Source organism: Acomys russatus, chromosome 10 (genome assembly GCF_903995435.1).
Source record: "Acomys russatus chromosome 10, mAcoRus1.1, whole genome shotgun sequence".
Lineage (NCBI taxonomy): Eukaryota > Metazoa > Chordata > Mammalia > Rodentia > Muridae > Acomys > Acomys russatus.
This window is the reverse complement of record NC_067146.1, coordinates 61,265,529-61,278,125: the sequence shown is the minus strand read 5'-3', so window position 1 is coordinate 61,278,125 and position 12,597 is coordinate 61,265,529. Positions and strand designations below refer to the sequence as shown.

The following is a 12,597-nucleotide window of genomic DNA, read 5'->3' as shown; positions in this document are numbered from 1 at the left end:
TTATGAATAAGGCTGCTATGAACATGGCTGAGCAAATTTTCTTGTTGTGTGCTGGAGCATCTTCTGGGTATATTCCAAGGAGTGGAATAGCTGGGTCTTGAGGCAGCCCTATTCCAAGTTTTCTGAGATAGCACCAGAAAGATTTCCAAAGTGGCTGTACTAGTTTGCATTCCCACCAGCAATGAAGGAGTGTTCCTCTCTCTCCACATCGTCGTCAGCATGTGGTGTCGCTTGAGTTTTTGATCATTTTTCAACTCTTTTGTGATTACCCAACCAGTTGAGATCTCCATAAATATACTTATGATCCTCAATGATTTTGTATGTCAGTGACTATTTTATTAGTATTAAGAATGTCCCCAATATTTGTAGATGTTTGAGTTCTTATATTTTGAATGCTGGAGATAATACAAATGATCAAGAATTTGATAGGAACTTCTGTTTATCTTGTTGAATTTATGGTGTCTGTGACATTATATGATTTCCTAAGGTGGAAAATAATATTAATAAAATAAGAGCTACAGAAAATAAAGATGTAGCAATCTCTATGGCTACAACACAGCATTTATATGAAAGGGCCATCTAAATGTGCTTGATCATCATAAAGGCAATATACTCTTTTTCTTAATACTATTTTAGAAAATAAAGTGATTCTCTAAGTATTATTCATTTTATCTCAGAGAAATATGTATTTCTTAGAAATTGAAAAAAAAAACTCTGGATTGAAAGAGGGCATAAATATAACTTTTGGATCTCATTTAGTACAGAATTGTTTGAGATACTCATGTTTGAGTATTTGGGAAAATTTGTACTTACTGCAGCCCACCTAGTATAGAAATTTCCTCATAGCAGACTGTACTTTGTATTTTTCAATTCAAGCACCACACGGACAACTCATGCAGACTGAACCTCTAAAACATAATTCAGAGTTGCCCGAACAATACACTATTTAATAGCTATTTAGATTGGATCAATTAATCATCAGTACTTGGTTGCTAGTATTGTTTCACATGTAATTATTGTGAAAAATATTTAATCTTAATCATTTTTTGTATTAGATATTCTGTTTTAAATAGCCTCAAATATCCTCCGGATATTCAAAAGTGGAAAACTCTCTCTATATAGCCATATTGATGCTATAAATTCTCCAACGTTAGCATGTATAATCCTGATTACAAGGATGGCATCCATAAAATACAAGCTGTGCAAAAAGGGCTGTCAGATGCACTAAAATCAAAATAAAGATCATTTACAATGAAAAGTTTCCACTGTTTACTGTATTTAGAGCTCCTGAGTAATTAGGTTTTTATATGTTGACTTAAAGAGTAGAAAAGAATACATAATATACTTACATATAAGGTCTATGATTTTATATATGCACACCTGCATTTAGAGTTTGTTATCTGAGGCTGGGCAGTGGTGGTGTACGACGCCATTAATCCTAGCACTTGGGAGGCAGAGGCAGACGGATCTCTGTGAATTCAAGGCCAGCCTGGTCTACAAAGCCAGTCCAGGAGAGTTAAGGCTACACAGAAAAACCTTGTTTAAAAAAAAAAAAAAAAAGGATTTGTTAGCAGAAGTTAAACACAATAATTGTAATTTTTGTTTAAAAAAATATACATATTCATATACACATATATACACATACACACTTGCAAACACAAATACACACATAACTATATATATGTATGTTATAAGCACAGCCACATATATTAATACACCTACACAAATATATATATATATATATGAATAAATATGCAGACACACACATCCATATGGAACAACTAGTTAATTTACTCTTTTGGAAAAAGTTGTTCAAGAGATAATACATGCTCTCTGGAGAATATTATTCCATTCTTACAGATAATGAATGGTTTGCTTGGTGACCTGATAATTAAGCTCTTGTTTATGTGGCTGGTTTTATTATGATACTCTGTTCAATGATAAACTATAGTTAATGCTCTCCATGAGGTAGAATACCTGTAGAATTGGAAGCTCTGCCCAATATATTCCCGTGTACTGATGCTGGGAGATTGTAACATAGTAATTGAAGCGATGCACATATAGTGTAAACAAGCGTATCTTTCCTGTGCACAAACTAAAGCTTTAATTATTTTAAAGTTCCAATGTAGGAATATTAAAATATACATTGTCAACACTTCCTAATTTCAGCAGTGGTAAGGCATATTGCCAAACTAAATGGAAGTTAAGTTTAAAGCAGTGTAATTGAAACATTACAAGCAACAGAAAAATCATTTGGGATAAAAAAATGTTTGTGTGTGGTTAACTTTAGCTACTGCTACACATTAAAACCCCAATATAGAAACAGTTGGCAAATGCTGTAGTTGTTTGACTCTGCCCAATAGCATAAATTGTAAAACTGTGGATAAGACAATATATATGGACAATATTTTATTTTCATGGTAGTCATCGAATGATTTCATATGTCTCCAGAATATGATGACTGACTTGCTGGGGCACAGGGAAGTATATGATAAAATGATAAGCCATATTAGGACAGTTCACTAGTTTTGAAATCTTTAGAATTTATTGGTGAAGTGAAATAGACAGTGCTTGTTTGTGTTCTCTTGGGTTGTTAAGTGTATCGAGAGTGTGTGAGGAGCTTTCACAACTGTTTCTGACTGACCACACTCACTTCAGCGTGTGCTATTAAGGGAATAAGATGATCTTTTTTAGTTTTATGTGAGACCAGTTTCAATTTCACATTGGACAGTCAAAATCAACACTTTTTCATATTTCTAGGAACATCTCTCTGTTGAAAGTAAATGTGTTTTCGAGATTGAAAAATAACATCTGGAAAAAAAAAACCTCCTGAAGTGCTAAATGCTTATGTTTCTTTTCTTGGGTGATATTTTATGTATTTCTTGTATACTCTCCTTTATGCTATGCTCTTAAATCCAAAGTACTAAATGAATCAGTGAATATACACAGAAAACAGATTTGTGGAAGATGAGACACTATAGCTGGTTCAATTTAAGGTTCCCAAAACTAAATGCTAGCTCTGCAAAATTCCTGCTGCATAAATCATCTCTGGAAAAAAGATGATGCACCAGCTGCCATGAGAACATTCACGATCTAAAAGGTCCCTCCTTACACCTTCTGCTATTCTTCAAATCTTTAGTAGAACCAGAATATGTGTTTATGTTTCACAGCTCAACACGCCTTCTTCTTTTTCGTTTGGATTAACTATAGTTCAAATGCATAAAGAATCTGACTTCTGTATTTTACTTACACTGTTCTAAGCCCAGTTAAGAGTCAAGTTTTTTCTATCATTGTTTGTTACTTTTTGTTTTTTGTTGGTGTTCGTGTTTTTATTTTTGAAACAGGGTTTCTGTGTAGTCCTGGCTGTCCTGGACTCACCTTGTAGACCAGGCAGGCCTCAAACTCACAGAGATCTGGCTGCCTCTGCCTCCCCAAGTGCTGAGATGACAAGCATGTGCCACTGTGCCCAGCTTTTTTCTTAGTTTTAATTGAAAAAAAAATACAAATAATATATCCTCACTTGCTCAACTGCATGCCCCACTTTCCAAACTGGACAGTATTTCCAAAATGTTAACCAAAACTCATGCGGCTGCATCTGTAATATACAGACTGTCAGCTCAGCGGGAAAGAGTACAGTAGACGAGAGTGCCTTGTCATACCTTGTCATAGGCACATTAATGGACCATATCAAGGCCAGAGAACTGAACAAATGACCTCATACCGTGTATCTTTAAACATCTCCATCTGTATATGTTGAATAAGAAATTTTCTGGTAGGAAAGGGGAAATGATTTAATTTAATTTAAACCTTTTCTATAAACAACATTGTATTAAGTTCTTCCTAATTTACATCCACAGGGAAAACCAAGATCAATTTATTTAACATAAGATACATTTTTAGATATTTTGCTCCTTCATAATATGATCTATATTTCTATCCTGTGCTTAGTTTCTGTTCCTTGTTAATGATAAGTTCCATGAAGGCATAATTTATATCTGCTTAACTGTGCTTCTTCTGGCTACAAAATCAGAATCATCAAGAGTATGTAATATATAATAGGTGTCTGAATAAATAACACCAAATGTGACTCTATAAACTCAGCCTTGACTCTAACAGTAGTATTTCTTTAAGTAGTAAATCATATTTTCCACACTATTAGTCAATGCATATTCATATGTTTTGTGAATCATATATTCATGAAATATTAATATAACTCAACATCAAACCAACAATGAGTTCTTTAAAAGTTGTTAGAGAAACAAGGGGTCCATGTTATTGGGTCACTATCTAATGATTGGGTAATTAAGTTTGGAACCTTTCACTTATTGAGAGGTAGCAAATCATTATCTCATTTTCTCAAAGATTTGAGTTCTTCTTGTGATTTTGGGCTTGCCAGTTGTGTGTTCTTGCACAGATTATACAATTTTGATGGCTGCCGTTTCCCTAATGGAAATGTCAGTACCTCTTTATGCAGTGCTGAGCGTTGCCTCAGGCACTGGGCAACTTAAATTTTAAATGAGATCGTTAGTAAATGGTGCCATTGCCCCTCTTATAGCTCCTCATACAGTGCAGCATAAAATCAATATGGGGGTGTGGAGTGGGATCATTTATATCAGCAAGTGCACCCAGGGCCTTTGTTACAACAGCTCTGATTCTACTGTCACTCAGAGGAAAGCAAATGTTAGCTAGGTGAGAAAGGACTGGAAACTTAGAGGTAAAAATGTCCTCAAGGAAGACAGTGTTTCCATACTGGCTTTGATCCTTGTGCTAAGTGGTCCTTTCAGGTGGAGCCTGCCTGCTGAGCTCCCCTCCTTTCCCTAAAGGAGTTCAAATTTAAGAGCAGTTGAGTAGCCATGGGCAGCTTTGCAATAGAAGACACACCCCCTCCCATCTCAGTGCTTTCTTGCTTGTGTGAAGTCTCCAACAATGATATCTGCTGCTAAAACTGATTCCGGAAAAAAAACATTTTAAAAAATGACCCTCCCTCAGGCCGTGACTGCTCCGCCACAGTGTCTTTGTCCTCACTCTGTTTTTAAAAACTCTAGTTTTTGTTGAAAACCGTTTTCGGCTTTATGAAAGGATATCACTGACTGATATAACGGAACTCTGTCTGTGGTCTGTGAAGCTTCACAACGGTGACCTAAGGTGCCATGCAATTACTTAGATATCAGCAAAAATAGGTCTGTAAGTCTCCCAGATCAAAGACATTTCACATAACTAAGCTAGTTACCAAAGAAAGAGAATATATATTGAGTCAATACTATTACCTAAAATGTAGACTATATTTACATAATTTTACACAGGTGAAGATCAATCTACCTATTATCTGTGCAAATATTCCCTCATATTTTACAACTTCTATTACTACAAATGATCTTCCTTGACATAATGCTCTGTTTTGTTTTTTTCATTAGATCAATAATGTTGCTCTATGTTGTATTTACTCCCTTATTTACCTAGATACCTTGTAGAAACCTACACTATTAACGAAGTACTTTCAAAACATTGTGGAATATTTTTCCGTGAATAGAACAAATTACATATTTATGCAAATCTTAAATTCTTATTAGAAACTTAGTATCCAGCAGGCTAGCCCACTAAACACAAATAAATCAAAATGTTAACTCTAATGTTGAGTAAGACTTACTGGCATAGGAGAATTTTACACCATTAACTTTTAATTTCATTCATAAGTTCAAATGTGTTACTTCAATTTTACATCAGTGAGATGTTCTGCTAATAAAATAAAGGAAGAAAAGCTTTATAATATATCGAGGAAGGTCTTCATTTGAAAACATGCTTTATGGAAGGACAGCTCCCAGAATGTGTTCAGCCATCCAAGGAGGGGATGTAGGGTAGGTGATGATGTAAAGCAGGCACACACTCACACGCACTGGGTGGATGAAACAAGGTCCATACAGCAAGCTCCAGCAACTTCACACATACAAACACATACATACATACATACATACATACATACATACATACATACATACACACAGATTTGGAAGATGGAGCAAATCTCCAAGCCACTTCACATATATACATATATACACACACACACTCTTCGGGTGGAAGGAGCAAGGCTTCAACAACTTTTCTCCCTCCGCTTATAAAATCTCAGCAAAATCTTTCAAGCAGTACAAAAACCACAATGTGGTTACACTTTACTTTTCTTAAGTGAATGATTACAATGAGTATATGTAGAAAAAAACATGTTTCCCAATACTCTAACATGTTAAAATATTTTATGTATTATGGGTGAAAATCAAATGTGAAAAAAAATCAAATTATTCCCAAGAACCCACATACAATTTGTTATAGGTTAACACAAGTGAGGTAATTTTCTCAGGCAATTTCTCTTACTGGCAAGTAGCAATTTGTGGTTACAAAGAAGGGATCCATTATTTTATTATTTATCTTAAAAAGCAATCATAAAAATTTTAGAAGAATCACAAATCTAAACTTTTATGTAAGAACCAATCGGTTATTTCTACTTTAAATACTCAAGGTGCACATCAACTCATTAACAGTTTTTTTTTTATTAAATCACATCAGGAAGCTGAGGGCAAAAATGGATGCAGGAAATTGATCATCATCTTAATCACTAGCCCTGCTTAAGCATGAGCGGTCCTAGTGGGACCTGCCATTGTTCTTGATCCCTAGCTTCTAAAAAATATCCCTAGAACAACCAGCACGAGTGTGTCTCACTGAACTTCAAATTGTTCCCTAATATTTTCTATATCAAAGTCACTAGCAAAAACATCTTCACCTAATGTGACTAACCATCTACATCTTCAAACACTTTCTAAGGATGGTGGACATTACTAACAATATAAGACTCTAAGTGATTTCTGAGAGTGTTGGGTGAATCATTAATCTGCTCCAGCAACAAATCTTGAAAAATATCAGTCACTATTATTTTAAGTGCCAATGACACTGTCTAGTGAGGGCCTGGTATCCCTTTTAGAGTTTTCACACAACTCACAGGTTATGAGGAATGTGGAGACCAGGAAGGCAACAGTGATGCTTCGCAATAGCATGGAGTCCTGAGTACTTGTAGTCCCCAGGGCTCTGCCTCTTCAAGGCACACCCGTTGTGGTTGGGCTAACCCATGGGCCACATTCCATGAATTCTAAACGTGTTTTGTTGTTCCTCCTGCATGGTCCCCAACAATGTTTGTATTTAAAATAATTTTATTTTATTAAAACAAATCACGTTGGAAATGACACTGTATTTACAACATCTATGAAACTAATAACAAAATTAGGTATAACCATAGACATTATTCTTTATATTGAATAAGCTAAACTTTATTAGCAACTTTATTTACGTTTTTGACAAATTTAATGATAACCTCATTTTCTCATCATATTTATAGATGATGTCTCCTTTTATTGTTCTTTGTCTCTGCTGAAATATTTAGTTGGAGACTGTCTTTGCATCACACCTTTCATACATAAACAACAATAAAGCTTCAAAAAGCACTGTCAGTATGGATTCAGGATCTTAATTATTGTGACTGATGGCTTTATTTACATAATATTGTGAATCCAGCAATGCCACAGTTCTCAATATTTCTAATACTAGTTTCACACATCTCCTCTTAGGTACCATTTGCTTTAAATGTAGGACAATATTATAGCTCAATAAAGGATAAGGCAGAAGAATACATTGAAACATTGTTTCTATTAAAATGTGAAAATTTTATAGAAAATGTTATAATTGTGTTCACAAGAGGAACAGATCTTATAAACTTAACAGAATGGTTCTAAGTCTATCTATCTGTCTGTCTATTGTCTGTCCAACTATCTATCTATCTATCTATCTATCTATCTATCTATCTATCTATCTATCTATCTGGATTTATTAGAATGGCTTGCTGTTTATGATCCAGCTTGTCCAACAATGGTTGTTTGCCAATGGAAGGTCTAAGATTCCAGAAGTTTTTCAGTCCATGAGGCTGGATATCTCAGCTGGTCTTCAGTATATGCCAGAATCCTGAAGAAGTAGGCTCTAGTGTCAGTGAAGGAATGGACCTCCTAGCAAGAGCAAGCAAGCAATGATGCAAAGATTCCTTATTTCATGTTCTTTATATAGGCTGCCAGTAGAAGGTGTAACCCAAATTAAATGGTCTGAATTGAAAGTGGGTCTCACTTCCAATCATTTAATTAAGAAAAAAACTCTTGTAAGTATACCAAAATGCTTGCATTTCAGTTATTTCCAGATGTAGTCTAAATGACAATGAAGAATAGGCATCCCAAATGCATACATACATATATATATATATTTAATTTGTTATAGTTGGAAGTTTATAATATATTGGAATATATAATAATATCCTATATAACTAAATTATGTATTTATGCAAGAAGTTGAGAATATTTGAATTTAGAAATCTAGGATGATCTTGAACGTAGTTTATATAGCATTGAGTTAATTAAATCAGAAAATACTTGCCCCATACAGCTTTCTGCACTGTTTTATATTTATTCATGTTTACCTCTTATTGCTCAACATTTTTATTAAATAAATCCCTAATAGCAAGCATAGTGTCAAGCATTTTGGTAAGAGGGCCATACGGACAATCCATTGTTAGATTTTGAAGAATTTTCTTGTCCCCCCTACAGAAATTAACACACATATTCTTATCATAGCTCCCATTGTTTAAAAGACAACAGTGAAAGTTTTATGCTGTGATTCCACCACAGCTTTGGATAGGCTAAGATAACTTTCTCTCAGAGTTTTCATGGCATTTAGCCATTACTGTTCCAGAAACATCGGCTACTTGGCAATGGGGAAGTGCTATGTTCTCTACATACCTACTAGGAACACAATTATTATTTTTTAGAAAGATTTTATTTTTGGCACATACACTTATTACACACAAAAAATTACATACAGCAAAAAGAACCATGAAAAATCAGGGGTTATATGAATGTTACATTCATAGTGTTTTGGTTGAGGTGTTTTTAGGTCTAGATAGATGTTTTACGTTGACAGAGATGAGATATGATAGATAATGATTTTTGTTGAGAATTATAAACTCAGCAAGATAGGAAATATATTGTCTATAAGGTTGTGAAATCCATTATTTTTAAGCAACATTGTTAAAGGAATATATCTACTGTCCAAAGCAGAAATTGTAGTCTGAGAAATATTGTTTTTCATAAGACCTGGTCCTATCAGAAATGGCAAAAATTAAAAGTTATATTGATGAGAATCAGTTACTTGGCCATTAGTTCCATGTAGAATTTTTATGCTAAAGCTCAGTGATTCACAGGGAATTGTTCTAGTTAGGTATTCACCCTATGTTCTTGGGTGATATAGGTATCGCCATGCTAGGCACCTTCACAGAAATAATCTACATGGTTACCACTGGAGCAGAATGCATCTGCTTCAGCCAGCTCCTTTCATCTATCACGAGCCAGTTAGAGCTCCGTGGTTGCAAAGGATGGTCTGGGTGAGCTAGACATTCTTTGCATCTCTAGCTGCTGCTTCTGGATTGAATCCCCACGTCACTACGTAAGTGCCTCCTTTTATTCTCAATTTCTGTTTTGGTGGCTGGCTAGCACTTTATTGGTATTTACAGAAATATTAATAACCATCTGGAATCCCAATTTTTCATGTTGTAATTTCCCAGTTACTATCAGTGCCTATCTGGATCTGTCTTTACCTCAACGGTGATCTTAGGAATGCCTATTTTAATGGTTTTTTTGAAGCAGTAGTTCTATACTGGCAGTGTGCACAACACTATAACTTTAGAGAAAACTGTGCTAACCAACATTAGGCTGACTAATCCCCAGAATAAGACCAGTCATTAAGTATAAACGCTACAGAAATGCTCCTTGAGTGGCTGAAACTCCAGTTTGGCCATAGCTGGCTTTGACATCTGCAGATTGATAACTGTAATGTGTACAAAGCTCCATAGTAAATATTTCAGGTAAATAATATAAAATTTTCGGCCCACGCTGAAATACAACTCTGTGAAAAAAGAGAAAAAAATATGAAGCCCAAGTAAATAAATATTAACTTTTAAATTTCTGTATTCAATAATGGATTTTTTATTCTTAAAATTTATGCAACTTCTCTAAGTCTAACTGGAAGAGATTACTACTGCTTTCTTTAATTATATGTATTCTGAGCAAACATTTATTCGACTTCAACATAATCACCACCTGCAATGCTTAACTGAAATATGCTCATTGAAATCTTTGTACTTCTTTACTTATATGCTCCTTTTAACAGCCATACTGTTATAAAACTTCGCTTTCTCTCAAAGCATGTTTGCATCTGTCTAAAGTTGTATTAGACCTCCTCTTTTATCAGTTACTCATGCTGTTTTACTACTCTGGTTAAAGATGGAATATATCTATGCATCCTGGGCTGGCTTCAGTCTTTCAAAAGGCCCTCTTGCCTCTACCTTTATGCCACTAGGGCATGCAGACATGCACCACTACTCCTAGTTGAGCTGTTCTTTCTTAAACAGTAATAAAGCAGTCTTAACCATTGTCAGAGGTAACAGAAAGCATTCTATGGCATGTTCTGTCAGCCATGCATTCTGATACACTGGGCAAAGTCACTATGACATTACAGTTAAGTCATTAGGAAGTCCAACTTGAATAAGAAAGACTAAATAAAATGTTTCCTTTAAAGCATGGTTTTATACAGTGTTTTTCTTTCAGCTTCAAAATAAAACCATAAATTCATTGACATACTGACTAATACATATAGGATCTCAATTGTTGTTTGGAAAATATAGAAAAGTCATGCAATTCATCCCTCTTAAGGTTCCCAAGAGCAGATAAGACAAGCACTGAACAAGTGGTCCATCCATTGATGAAGAAATTCAGGCATTCTAATGGATTAAATACTTCTAAAATATTTAGGTGAAATTATTTATGCTATAAACTGTATGCATTCCTTATCTCTTTGCGTTGACAAAATGTCCAAGAAAATTAACTTAAGTAAAAAACACTTATTTTGGCTCACGATTTGAAGGGTATATATTCAACCAAGCCAAGAAAGTCATGTGGAAGAAGAGTGAAGCAGCTAACGATATGTCGTCTGCAGTCAAGAATGAACTACAAGTTAATTTTTAGTTGATCATATCATGGTCTACTAGGCTATTTATAGTACAAGAATATGCATCCTAGGTGTAACAGATAGATATTATTCTATAGATAGATAAGGTAAAATAGTTAGATAAGCTCTTCAAAAACCTCAGAGCCATACAGAATATGGCATTTAAAGATGATTTTATTATTTTAAAGATTCATTGACAATAAGACAAGTTAACTCCTGGCAATGCCCAGCCTATTTCAAAGAAGATAAGCAACATCAAAGAACCTCCTTATGGAGATGGCCTCAAATGTGGCAAACCAGCCACTGTGCAAAATGTCTTCCTTTCAGCTACTGACAGAATTCTGCCTAAAAACGGGCAAGCTTGGATGCAGGGAGAGTCAACAGCTAAACTCTGCTAAGACAGGGTAAGCAAGCCCTCAATAGTTCCTGCCTCACAAATACAAATGTCACATACACTGGACCAGAAGGCTGAAGATGATGTGCCAATGCTAGAGAGAGTTTGAATGACTGTTCAAGTAGCAAACTGTTTCTGTCATTTTTTTCACTTTGAAGGATGCTAACATTCACTTCCTGTTTACACAAGTTATTAATTTTATTCCTTCTCAGTGTCTGATGGAGTTGAAGACCAGATAGTTTAGTTTTACATTTAAATTTCGTTATTTATGGGTTAAGATGTTTTTAGGTCTAGACAGATGTTTTAAGTTCATAGAGATGAGATATTATAGATATTGATTTACATTCAGAACTTTAGACTCACAAAGAAAGGAAAGATGCTTTCTTCAAGGTTGCCAAATACAAATAGTCAAACACTGTGAATATAACATTTATATAAATCCTGATGTTTTGTGGTTCTTCTTGCTCTATGTTCTCTCTCTCTCTCTCCCTCCCCCAGCTTCCCCTTCTCTCTCTCACTCTTTTTCTCATTTGTTCATCTTATTTTCTTTTGGGACAGCATCTCTTTGTGTAGCCTTACCTGTCCTGGACTGTCTTTGTAGACCAGGCTGGCTTCGAATTCGCAGAGATCCGTGTGCCTCTGCCTTCCCAAGTGCTTAGATTACAGACATGAGCCCAGCCACCTTGTTTTCTCTTTTTACTTTTATTTAGTCTGAAACCCCAGTCCCTAGGATGGTGCCTCCCATGTTTAGTATGGACATTCCAGCATCCTCAGTTAAACCTCTGTGAGCCGAGCCATCTTCACAAATGCAGCCTGAGAAGTGTCTCTTAGATGATCCAACGTTCAGGCAAATTGATACTTGAAAGTCTTTTACTTATGACAGATCCTAAAACTTAGGTTCTATTTTGGTTTTCATTCTTGCTGATAGCTCATTTTCTGATTGTCAGGATATTTACTCTACCTGCTTCCTGACCTTACACAAGAGTTTCATGTCTAGAAGAACACACATTTTAAATATGCTACATAAAGATGTAACATACAGGCAATATTTACAACGTATATTGGTTTTTTCCTTTTATTGAAAACAGATATTTTCCTCACATATCTTCTGATTATAT

The 12,597-nt window shown here is 35.0% G+C and overlaps 1 protein-coding gene across 2 annotated transcripts in view; it reads left to right on the top strand.

The window, feature by feature from the left end:
- Positions 1-12,597, top strand: part of Grid2 (glutamate ionotropic receptor delta type subunit 2) — a 1,403,143-nt gene that overhangs the window by 85,158 nt on the left and 1,305,388 nt on the right. The gene's annotated exons all lie outside the window — the stretch shown is intronic.